The following is an 11291-nucleotide window of genomic DNA, read 5'->3' on the forward strand; positions in this document are numbered from 1 at the left end:
AAATAGAACACGAATATCCATGCTGAGAATTTCCCAAAGCTTAATAGTAATTTAAAAAATAAATGTCCGAACACTGAGTTAAAAAACAGATTTTCAGATCGGATGTAAAAGTATCCCTCAACTGTATATATGTTAACTAATTTGATGTAGTAATTATTTTACAATGTATAAGTGCATCAAATCATTATATTGTACATCTTAAATATACGCAATTTTTATGTGTTAATTATATCTCAATAAAGCTGGAAAAATAAATTTTAAAACTTTAAAACAAAAATACATACAGAGGTACAATGGGCAGAATTCTGAACATGCCAAACCCAGGATTCCTATACCTTAGCAATTAAGCACTAATCTAGGTAATGCTGAAGGAACTTTGCAAATATAATTAAGCATCTAGACTTTGAAATAGAAATGTCATTTTGGATTATGCCAGTGGATCCAGTTTAATCACCTGAGCTCTTAAAAGCAGAGTTTCTCTAGCTGGAGTAAGAGAGACAACTGGCTGGGGAGGCCGAGGGGAGAGTCAAAGATTCAATTCTCAGTGCTGGCTTTGAGGCTGGAGGAAGAGGGCTGTAGGCCAAGGGTGCAGGTGGACTTGAGGATCTGAAAATGAGCTCTTACTGCAATCCAGCAAGAAACAATGACCTCAGGACTATCACAAAATACAAATACTTACTTTGGCTATTGTTCTGAATTTCATGTAAAAAATAGACTTATGAGAGTGATGATGTTTTCTGTCACAATTATGAAAATTTTATCTTAACTCTTACACATTGCCACTTTTAACCAATAATAGAAAAGTGAATGTAATCTTTAAGTTAGTGGATCAAGGAGTGTATTTGAAAGCAAAGAAGTAAACATTTTAAATGTTGAAATTGAAAGCATACAACATTAATATGTTAGGATATATTTAAAAATCTGTGTTTTGTAACTTAGTGACTGTTTTGGCTTATGGATAAAATAGACATTCATTAGGTAACTGCAGCATTTGAAAAACGCAGCACCCAGAGGTAATTTCAGTTAACTTAGATTGTGTGTTTGGGAAGCCCTAGTCACCTATTCCAGCATTATGTTTAATCTGGAGATAATAAGCCAAAATCGACCCAGTCTTTTTTTTTCTCCCTAACTCCCCAGTACACCCAGTACATAATAATTATTTTATAAGTCATTTCCAGTTATAGTCTTATCAGAAATAAAACACACTGCATCTAGTTATCTTTTAAAGATAATCTGAATGGCTTCATTATCCTGTATATACAACTTACCAAACCTATCTTGTAAATCAGTATGCACTTCAACACCAGCAAAGCTTGCATAAACAAGAGCTTTATGAGTCTTACATGATAATTACCACAATCTAATGAATTGCATAAATCATTTATAATGAAGAGAAATAAAGAAGTATTCTGATATATGCACATTAATAACTTAGGTTTTTCAAAAGCAGTGAGTAATTTAATTTAGATGGTATGTCCACAGACAGTAACAACTTGAATTTTATTTGTGAAATAATTAGCGGTTAATCTAAAGGGATACAGCTTATCTACTGGTAATACATTAAACTGAAAAATGAAGATTAATTTTGTCTTTGATGGAAATTATTCTGATAATATCTCATTATTTGAAAGTCACTCTAAAGAGGGAAATATGAAAATTGATTTAAGTTCATTCTGACAAACCTAGAATTTATTCCAAAATATGAATTAGCATGCTTTGCAGTTCCAAGTAATTTGTGATATGCTATAATTTTTAGTGATCCTCTCACTGAAGTGCTAATTGGAATTTTATTTATATATATTTATGAGTAAAGATAGAGAGGTTCATAACTTCTCTTCTATCTGTAACATGATAATTTGGGTTACAAAAATACATTATTCATTCTTGAGGTTCTTCATTGGTTGAAAGGATATTCACCCAGGTAACAAAAAATTTAAACTAGCAAAAAACTTTTTTTTCTTCCAGTAACAGTCTTTATCTTTGCTAATACATTTTTATAAGCATTTTATTTTCCTTGACTTTAACTAACCATCATCTTCTCTTCTGCAATTAAGTTTGAAAGCTGAACTTTTTCCAATCTATTAAGCTTCCAGTTACTTCCTTCTTTGAAAGATAAACGATATATTATAGTAGGATGGTCTCAAATTTGAAATCTATGCATTTACTCATCTGTTGGTTTATTCAACAACATTTACCACATCCTATGGTAAAAATGGTATAAATGGAAGATATAACTAAGGACATAACAGCTAACAATGAAAAATGATTATATTAATAAACATTATTAATTAATTGATATAATTAATATTATTATATTATAATTATTAGATGATAATTATATAATATTAGCATATATTATCTATTAAATAAATAATTACTATATCAGTAGCATATAAATGTATAATAGTTATTAATTATACAATATTTGTAATAAATAATTACTAATAACCAACACTTTAATGTAAATCTTCTTTTGGGAATGACTTATGCCTACAACTTAGTATTGAAAGAGGAGTCATACCCTGCCTAGGCCATTGAGATTTTATTCACTGAGGAGGTTTCCAATTAAGTCAATTGGCAATTGGCAAAACCAATCGTATAAATGGAATCCAGTGCCATTTTAAAAATGGAACATACGTCTGGGCGCAGTGGCTCACATCTGTAATCTCAGCACTTTGGGAGGCCGAGGCGGGCGGATCACCTGAGGTGAGGAGTTCAAGACCAGCCTGGCCAACATGGTGAAACCAGTTTCTACTAAAAATACAAAAATTAGCTGGGCGTGGTGGTGGGTGCCTGTAATCCCAGCTACTCGGGAGGCTGAGGCAGAATCGTTTGAACCTGGGTGGTGGATGTTGCAGTGAGCAGAGGTCATGCCAGCACTCCAGCCTGGGTGACAGAGTGAGACTCTGTCTCATAAGAAGTAAAATAAAATAAAAAATAAAAATGGAAGATACCATGCCTCTCATTATAACAAGTGCACATGGACATAAAACCAACAGCAAAATAGCAACAAACTTTAGGACTTCATGGCCTTCAGAAATAACACTGAATAATGCAGTAGAGTGGAAGGAAGGGAATACCTGAGAAAGAACACTTAGTATATGGACAACCATATCAAAGAGAATAATGATTACCATTTAGAAAAGTGCTACTGTTCATGACTTACCTTCATAAGTCAGCCTACTTGCTGAGGTAAACCAGTTAGGCTTAAAAACAGGAAATTAATAGACACATTTTGATATTTGGAGTTCAATGAAAATGTATCTTGTTACAGTATTTTTCTCCACAAGTGTTTTTTACAATGACGACATCATTTCTGGCACCAAATTATTGACTGCAATTTTATTCAAGCTGAAAGGCATTAGAATACTTATTACTTTTATTTCGTAGTTTTATTGTTTTTCCATACAATGATTTACCAATTTGAAACTATAGTTGACTTTATTGATAAGTTTTAGGCGAGCAGCATCTTCTTAAAAGTTTAATCTTTTCATGGGTAGAGCTCCAGGGCCACTTCTCTTTGATCACTCCTTCTCCAGATGTGTCAATATCAATGCCTATCATTCCAATTTGTAAAACTCATATATTCTAGTAAGTATACGGAATAGCCTCTGTGAAAAGAAAAACAGTAAACAAATTAAATTTAACAGAGTTTAATTGAGCAACGAATGATTTGTAAAATGGGCAGCCCCAAACCCGAATAGGTTCAGGGAAATTTCAGCCTGCTTAGTGGTCAGAGATTTATGGACAGGGAAAGGAAAGTGAGGTACATAAAACAAAAGTGAGGTACAGAAACAGCTGTTTTGGTTACAGCTGTCTTTGCCATATTTGAACACGATTTGAAGAATTGGCCACCTTTGGCTGACATTTGGTGGTTGGCACAAGACTAGATTGGCTAAAGATTTAATTAATTATGCCTGCTAAATAAAATTTCAATAAAAACTCTGAAACAATGAGGCAAAGAAGGCTTCCAAGTTGGCAAATACATCTAAGTGCTAGGAAGGTGGCACACCCCAAATCCATGGAGATTGAATGACCTGTCCACACCTTGCCCTATGTACCTCTTCATCTAGCTGTACTTTGATCTTTTACAATGACCTGTAACAGTAAGGATAGCATTTTCCTGTGTTCTGTGAGTCATTATAGCAAATTACCAAACCTGAGAGAAGGTCATGAGAACCTCTGAATTTGTACTCAGCAGATTCCTTAGCCTGGGCACACATTTGTGGTTAGTGTCTGAAGTGGATCAGTTTTGTGTGACTGAGCTGTTAATTTTGGGGATCTGTACTAACTCCAGGGAGTTAAGTGTCAGAATTTAACTGAATTGTAAGACAACCAAATGGCATCAGGGAATTGGAGAATTGCTGGGAAAACCATAGAGGCATGTACAAGAAAGCTGGGATGCTGTGACTGAGCAGTAGGTAAGGTTACATACATAGGTTAAGAATATTAAATACATAGAAGATATTTAATGAAATATTAAAATATAAAAATATTCAAAATATTCTTAATAAGGGCAGCATTTATTTGGAAAAATAATTTGTCAGAATCAGAAATACTGATCCCATATAGTTTGCTAAGGAGTTTCACTGAGCTTCATTTGGAAGGGTATATGAGAAACCAAAGAAAGCAAAGATGACAGCGTTTCCCTACATGTGGTAGATAAGAAAAGGAAAGCATTTAGGGAGCAGTTCAAGGTTTTCAAAATTCAGCAGTGTCTACATTGAAGAAGACTGGGATGGAAAGGGAACATCAGAGGAAGCAGATGTGGGGACAGTGCTCCCGGAATACAGATGGGAGTGAGGGATTCCTCTTGCGATTGAAGTTCTAGGAAATTCAAAATTGAGAGAAAAGTTTTAGGAGAGAAAGGATTATAAAACTCTAGGCATGGAGGCTATTGAGGACACAGAGTTTGGAAGTTCCAACAACAGCTATAAATAAAAAATATTTGAATGTGACTTCCAACTGAGACAAATGTGGAGACCAGAGACAATTCCATCTTGAGGGAAGGGACACACAGATGCTTGGAATCCTGGACCAGAAGGGACCGCAGGTTATTGTGTTGAAATGTGAAAGAAGCCTTGGTTTCCTTGTGAGGTTGGGGAGTTACAGAGCTAATATAAAACACGCAAGGCTAAGAGTGATTCCAGAACAAAACATAAGCCCTGATATTAAAAGACAATAGAAACTGTTTCATCAAGTCTTCATCCAATTTAGCATCATGATGCCAGAAATAAGGGATGAAAAGGGAACATAGAAACAAGATAATATAGAAACATGTGGTTTAGTAATAAAAAGAAATCAAAAAAGAGCATCCATTATGAAGAATTATTAAGTTTTCAAGAAAACTGGACTGTTTAAGATGCCATTTTCTGGGAGTAAAAATGCTTGTTTTGGTCAATGCCCGTGATACACTGTAATTAATATAATAAATACCTACTAGTTGGTGATTTTTCCCAATTGGGTTTTAAGTGAGAAGTTAAGAGGCACTGAGCATTAATAGAGCATCATTCTGGCAAAACTGCAAGCTATAATTTCATAGGTTGTGCTTTATTTTCTCTGCCTTCACACTCCCCTAGAGAAATATACACAGAAAAATAACAAACACATACATATCAAAAACAACAATTAAATTTCGGTTAAATGCTGGGTAGTAAGGGAAGACAAAATCCAAACTCCAAACAATTGTCTTAATAAGATATTTCTTCCTGGGAGTAATTAGACAAAGAAAAAAATGAAGAAAGGGATTTTCTAAGATGGTAATTTATTCAAGACAGTAGAGATAAATTGAGTTATTTCTCTTGATAAAGTATACTCCTAACGATGTTCAATGAGTCAGAGAGCTAAATTTGATGACAACTTTATATGATTTTCTTCTGGAATAACTCCAGAGAGCTCTTATTTTACACTCCACATACCTCTTCCCTTTTGCTTGTGGATCCACTAGAAGAGCTGAGAAGAACGTGAGAAAGACATAACAAAAGGGGAGGAAACAAAGTTAACAAAAAGAGAAGAAAACAGTGTTTGAAAATACATAAACAATTTTCTGGATATCTACTTTAAAATCTTTGATTGAACCTGTACCCATTTTTGACTTTGTGATTTGCAATGAAGCAAAAGTGGTAAAACATTGACAAAGTGCTCATGTTGAATGATGTTGATATTTGAGAAGGAAAAGGGAACAAGATGTTACAGCAAATTTTTGAAAACTGATATTTTGTATCTTTGTTACGTGTGTGCTGTAATAAAAAGATGAGTGCAAACTGTTCTAAGGTATTGACAAATCAGTTAAAAATCCATTCCATCAATACCTACCACAGTTCTGTTATAAATTCCTTTATTTTAATTTTTCTTCTACAGGCAAGCTTTTCCTCAGAATAAGAAATTACATCAATTATAATTGTATATATAAACAGAAGTATATGCATGCATAATATTATAAATAAAATCCTACAAAAGTTTTTAAATAAAAATTTGTAAATATATAATTTGATATATCCAAGCCATGTGTGAAAATTTTCATTTACCAGATGAGCAGTTGAGACATACCACAGAAGTTTGAATAAGTCGTTAAAATTTACAAAGACTCTCTTCAGGTGGCCTGACTTCCAGCCCCATTCTCTTCCACTACAAATACTGTGACCTTATACATTGAATGTATACCAGTCAAGCTCTTTAAAAATTTTGAACACAGTTTGCAAGAGGCATTGTTAATTTCCTACATAACTTCATTGCTCAAAGCGAAGCCTTCTGTCTGTTCTTTGCTTCTGTATTTGGCTAATGGTTTCTAGCACTCAGCACTCAGCAGTCAGGGTGGGATCCTACCCATGAAGAAAACCAGAAAATCAAAACACTCAGTTGTCTTATCCACACCTCCAATTTGTAGCTCCCTTTGATGGCAGCCACAGCCTCTCTGCAGCAGCTGCTGCCAAGAGGCTGGCTTTGCTGGGGAGGCACAACAGGGGCTGCATGCTCTAGCCAGCTGGAACAGGGAACAGGCCAGAGCCCTGCCTACTTCCAAGTTGGAGGGGTGGGAGCCCCACACTTCCAGGCACAGCTGCAGCCTCCTAACCCCAGCTGCAGACATGGGCATAACTGTGCTATCGGGGGCCCAGGAACCCCCCCTGCCCCAACAGGCTTGAGAGTGCCTCATTCTGCTGCCTGGACTCTCCCTGCTCCCAGTGCCCACTGTGATTTCAGAGCAAATTTGAGGCCTAGCATGGGTGCTGTCATGACCCAGCTGGGTGTGCACATGCTCAGGGAGGCTCTGACAAGCCAGTCCCCCACTGCCTCAGTCCCCTCTGGGCTTTGGGCACTGACAAGCACAGGAGAGAGGCCAAGGGAAGGCTGAGGGCACCTCGGCTCAGGCCTGCAGGCACCACTCCATACAAATAGCCTGGGCTCCATAGATGACATATAGATGGTGACAGGAAGCAGATAGGCTCCTGGGCAGAAAAAGCCAGGTCCCCGGTGACGCCCCACCTTCAAGCCAGGGAGGGCCTGAAGCATGAGGGTTGGACTGCTAGTTCTGTAGACCAGAATGGGAATTTATGGTGCTTTTTCTGGGCCCACCTATGGGCGTCCATGGACAAATCAGCACACACTTCCTCTCCTCTGAAGCTCATAAAAACCCTGGACTCAGCTGGACTCAGGCAGATGATGGATGAGAAGACCTGCCTGTGGATAGGAGCTACCCACTCCAGGTCTCCTTCCCGCTGAGGGCTACAGAGACAATGGGATGATCTGCCTGTGGATAGGAGGTATCCACTTCGGGTCTCCTGAGAGCTGTACTATCGCTCAATAAAGCACCTCTTTGCCTCATTCACCCTCCAGTTGTCTGCATATTTCATTCTTCCTAGGAACTGGGGACCCGCTGAATGGTGGGCCTGAAAGAGCTGTAACACAAACTGCTGAAACATGCCCTCCGCACCACCCGCCCACCACTCACCTCTTGCAAGCAAGGACAAGAGAGAGGGAGAGAAGAGGTGCAGCCTTTCAGGGATCCCAGACCTAGGAGCTCCCCAGGCCAGGGCTATGACACCCTCTTGGGGGTTCTGCAGTTCCTGGAGTCTCTAAGCTTCCAGGCACCACCGCATTCCCAGGTGTCCAGTGGAAGCCGCTTGCAGTAGGCCTGGTTCAGCGGCAGCCTCACAAGGAGCTGGTGCCTATGCTGTCACCTGGAGCTGCCTACCCCACTGCAGCTGGTGTGCCTGTCTGTGAACAACAGCCAGACCCCATGGTCACTCACTCACACACCCCTTGCTGCTCCTTGCCTGGGTCGCCCTTGGCAGGGGTGGGATCCAGCCTGGTAGCACAAGCTGAGAGCAGATTGCCAGGCCAAGTGTGGGCAGAACAAGCCCAGCTGGTCTGAGCAAAACTCTGGCAAAGGCACCACCAGCCACAGAGGCTTCTGGCTGGCAAAATGACGCCCCAAGGATCCCTTCACACCTTCCTATTTTCTCTGCAATATTTTGAAACAAATGATATTCTTGAAATTTAAAATTAAGATTATATTTTATTAAAGGTCCTTTCCTTCACATAGTATCATATTTCTATACTCATCTAAGTATTGTATACATGAAATAAACTTGAAGTGAACAGGGAAATTGCAGACATAGGGAAACTGGTATCACAAACACCTATACACACACACACACACATACACACACACATCACAGGAGATGAGGTCCCTTTATTTGTAGCCTCATTACAAAACTCGAATAAAGTGAACCTTCTCTTCTGAATAAGTTTTGCAGTAGGAGTTGTATAAAAGGTAAATTTTTGGTTTAGTTTTCTTATGCTAGAAATTATTATTCAAAACTTTTTCATAATAAAATAACATGCAACCTTAGTTTAATGGTGATAGTATTTGGTATATGAGAAAGTCTTACAGTATTCCTTAAACAATACAATTTCAAGCTAGGTTAGTAAAATGTAAAGCATGAAAATGCAATTTTTATTAAGATGTTGAAGAAAACAGAATTGTATTATTTTATGTTTAGCTTTTCACCATAATAAATTATTTTACTAACTGGTAGCAGTTAGTAGAATAATAAAACTGGCAGGTTTTTGAAAATAATATATTAGAAGCATCATTTTTGTTTCTTTTCTCATGCATGACTAGCAAAAGCAAAGGGTCTGTCTACAGTCAACAAAGATGAGCATATGGCTTCCTGTAAGTTTCAGATCTATTCCCTTTGAATTGCTCACACACACACACACACAAAATAGTAAAAAAAAAAAGTCAACCCTATTCATGAGTTTTTCTTTTCCCCTTTAACTTATTTGAAATACATAAGGCGCATTCTTGTGGGATTCATTCAGTCAAATTTTACACACATTTTCATTTACCTATACAATATTAAATAGAATTTTTCAGCAGAAAATAAGCTGCAAACAATAAACAGCATATTTATTAACTATGAAAAAAGAAAGTGCCACATTTGTCTAGGGAGTAAGCACTTTCTATACCTGAGAACATTGATCCAGTAATTCAAATATTTATCGATACTTACTACATCCCAGAAACTGGAACATAATTGATACACTTCTTGTTCTCCTGCAGTTTATAATCTAAGCCAACTAAACACAGTGGATTTCCAAATGTGCATTAAAATTTCAAGAATTGGGTCTCTGGTGGAGTCAGCTTCTAAAATATTAAAAATAAAATATTGAATTCAGAGATCTGTAAAGTGTTTATGGTTAACTTTTACATTAAAAAGTCTATTGAACATTAATCTTAAAAATACAAATGAGCAATACATTTCACAATGTTGTCCAAGAACATGTTCATGGTTTTTTTTCTTTCTAGAAATAATTTATTTTTATGTTAAGTTATTCCATAGTTTCCTTTAGACTTCTGGCTTTTACAATTTGTTTTAAAAATTTATCCTTATTAACAATGTAGCAAATGTTCTGTATTTTCTTCTAATATTTTATCACTATTTTTATTATATTTAAAATGTTGAAACACATGCGATTTATTAATAAATTATGATGATTAGTCATATGTGTCCTGAATGGGCTTCAGGGTGCCCAGATATTTGTTCAAACATTATTCTGGGTGTTTCTGTGAAGGTGTTTTTGAGTAAGATTGACATTTAAGTTGATAAACTGAGAAAAATCAGAATGCATTCCCTAATGGAGGCAAGCTTCATCCAGCCAGTTGAAGGCCTGACTGGAACATAAAAGCTGACCCTCCCTTGAGCAAGAGAGGATTCAGACTCAAACATCAGGACAGGAACCAGACCATCAGCCCTCCTGGTCTAAGGCTATGCCATTGCCTCTCTTGGGTCTTCAGCTTGTCAACTCCCTCTGTAGAGCTTGGGACTTTTCAACCTCCATAATCATGTGAGCCAATTCCTTATATGAACTCTCTCTCTCTCTCTCTCTCTCTCTGTCTCTGTGTGTGTGTGTGTGTGTGTGTGTTTGTGGTGTGTGTGTGTGTGCTGTTTCTCTGGAGAACCCTAATACATATGTGATTTTTACAATATTATTTTTTATTTGAATGAACTACTATTTCCTCCCTCTAAACTGGATATCATTTTTATGACATATTAAGTTCCCACTTGGATCTGTCTTCAGAATATTTTATTCTTATTTACTGGTCTATTTGTCTTTTTCTGAACTCATATGATATGTTTTTATAGAATATTTTTATGGTATAGTTTAAACCTATTTAATATAGTCCCTTAAATTCTTCTATTTAATATAATTAGCAAATCACATATATTTACTCTCCTATATAGATTTTGAAATCAGCCAGTTCCTATTTTAAAATGTTATGTCAAGTTATGGTGTTTAGGGATATAAAATGAAAATCTTCAGTTTCCAGCTGTAATTGTGATAGAATATTTATATATTCCCAGAAAATTATTTTATTTTTTCAAAACTATTCTTGTCATAATAGAAATGAACTGTGAGAGACTGAGATAATTACAGTGAGAATAGAACTAAATACTTTGTTTATTTGTTTTTATGTTTTTAAAATATTTATCCTTTTTGTTGGTGAGTATCCTTCTTCCTGATATTACTGGTAGCAATTTTAATATTTCACTATTTGAAGTGGTGTATTGAAACAGGAGGCAACATGAACGTGCTCCCACTGACTAAAAGCTGGAATAATGTGAGCAAAATATAACTGCAGTAATATTGCATCTTAAACATAAAGATACAATAGATATTCATAAGCCCACACTGATATTAATAAATACTTAAAGAAAGAAATGGGGGAGAAAGGACTCATATTCCTTAAAAGTGAATTCTAAATAATGCCTATAGAATTTATGAGT

The 11291-nt window shown here is 36.5% G+C and overlaps 1 long non-coding RNA gene across 1 annotated transcript; it reads right to left on the reverse strand.

The window, feature by feature from the left end:
- Positions 1-3378: 3378 nt before the first annotated feature.
- Positions 3379-9660, reverse strand: LOC109023981 (uncharacterized). Its single transcript, XR_002003455.3, has 4 exons — positions 9516-9660; positions 5919-5952; positions 5437-5575; positions 3379-3611 (listed from the first exon to the last, which is right to left on the reverse strand). It is a non-coding gene; the product is annotated as an uncharacterized lncRNA (long non-coding RNA).
- Positions 9661-11291: the final 1631 nt, after the last annotated feature.

Source organism: Gorilla gorilla, chromosome 17, assembly GCF_029281585.2.
Source record: "Gorilla gorilla gorilla isolate KB3781 chromosome 17, NHGRI_mGorGor1-v2.1_pri, whole genome shotgun sequence".
NCBI classification, from domain to species: domain Eukaryota; kingdom Metazoa; phylum Chordata; class Mammalia; order Primates; family Hominidae; genus Gorilla; species Gorilla gorilla.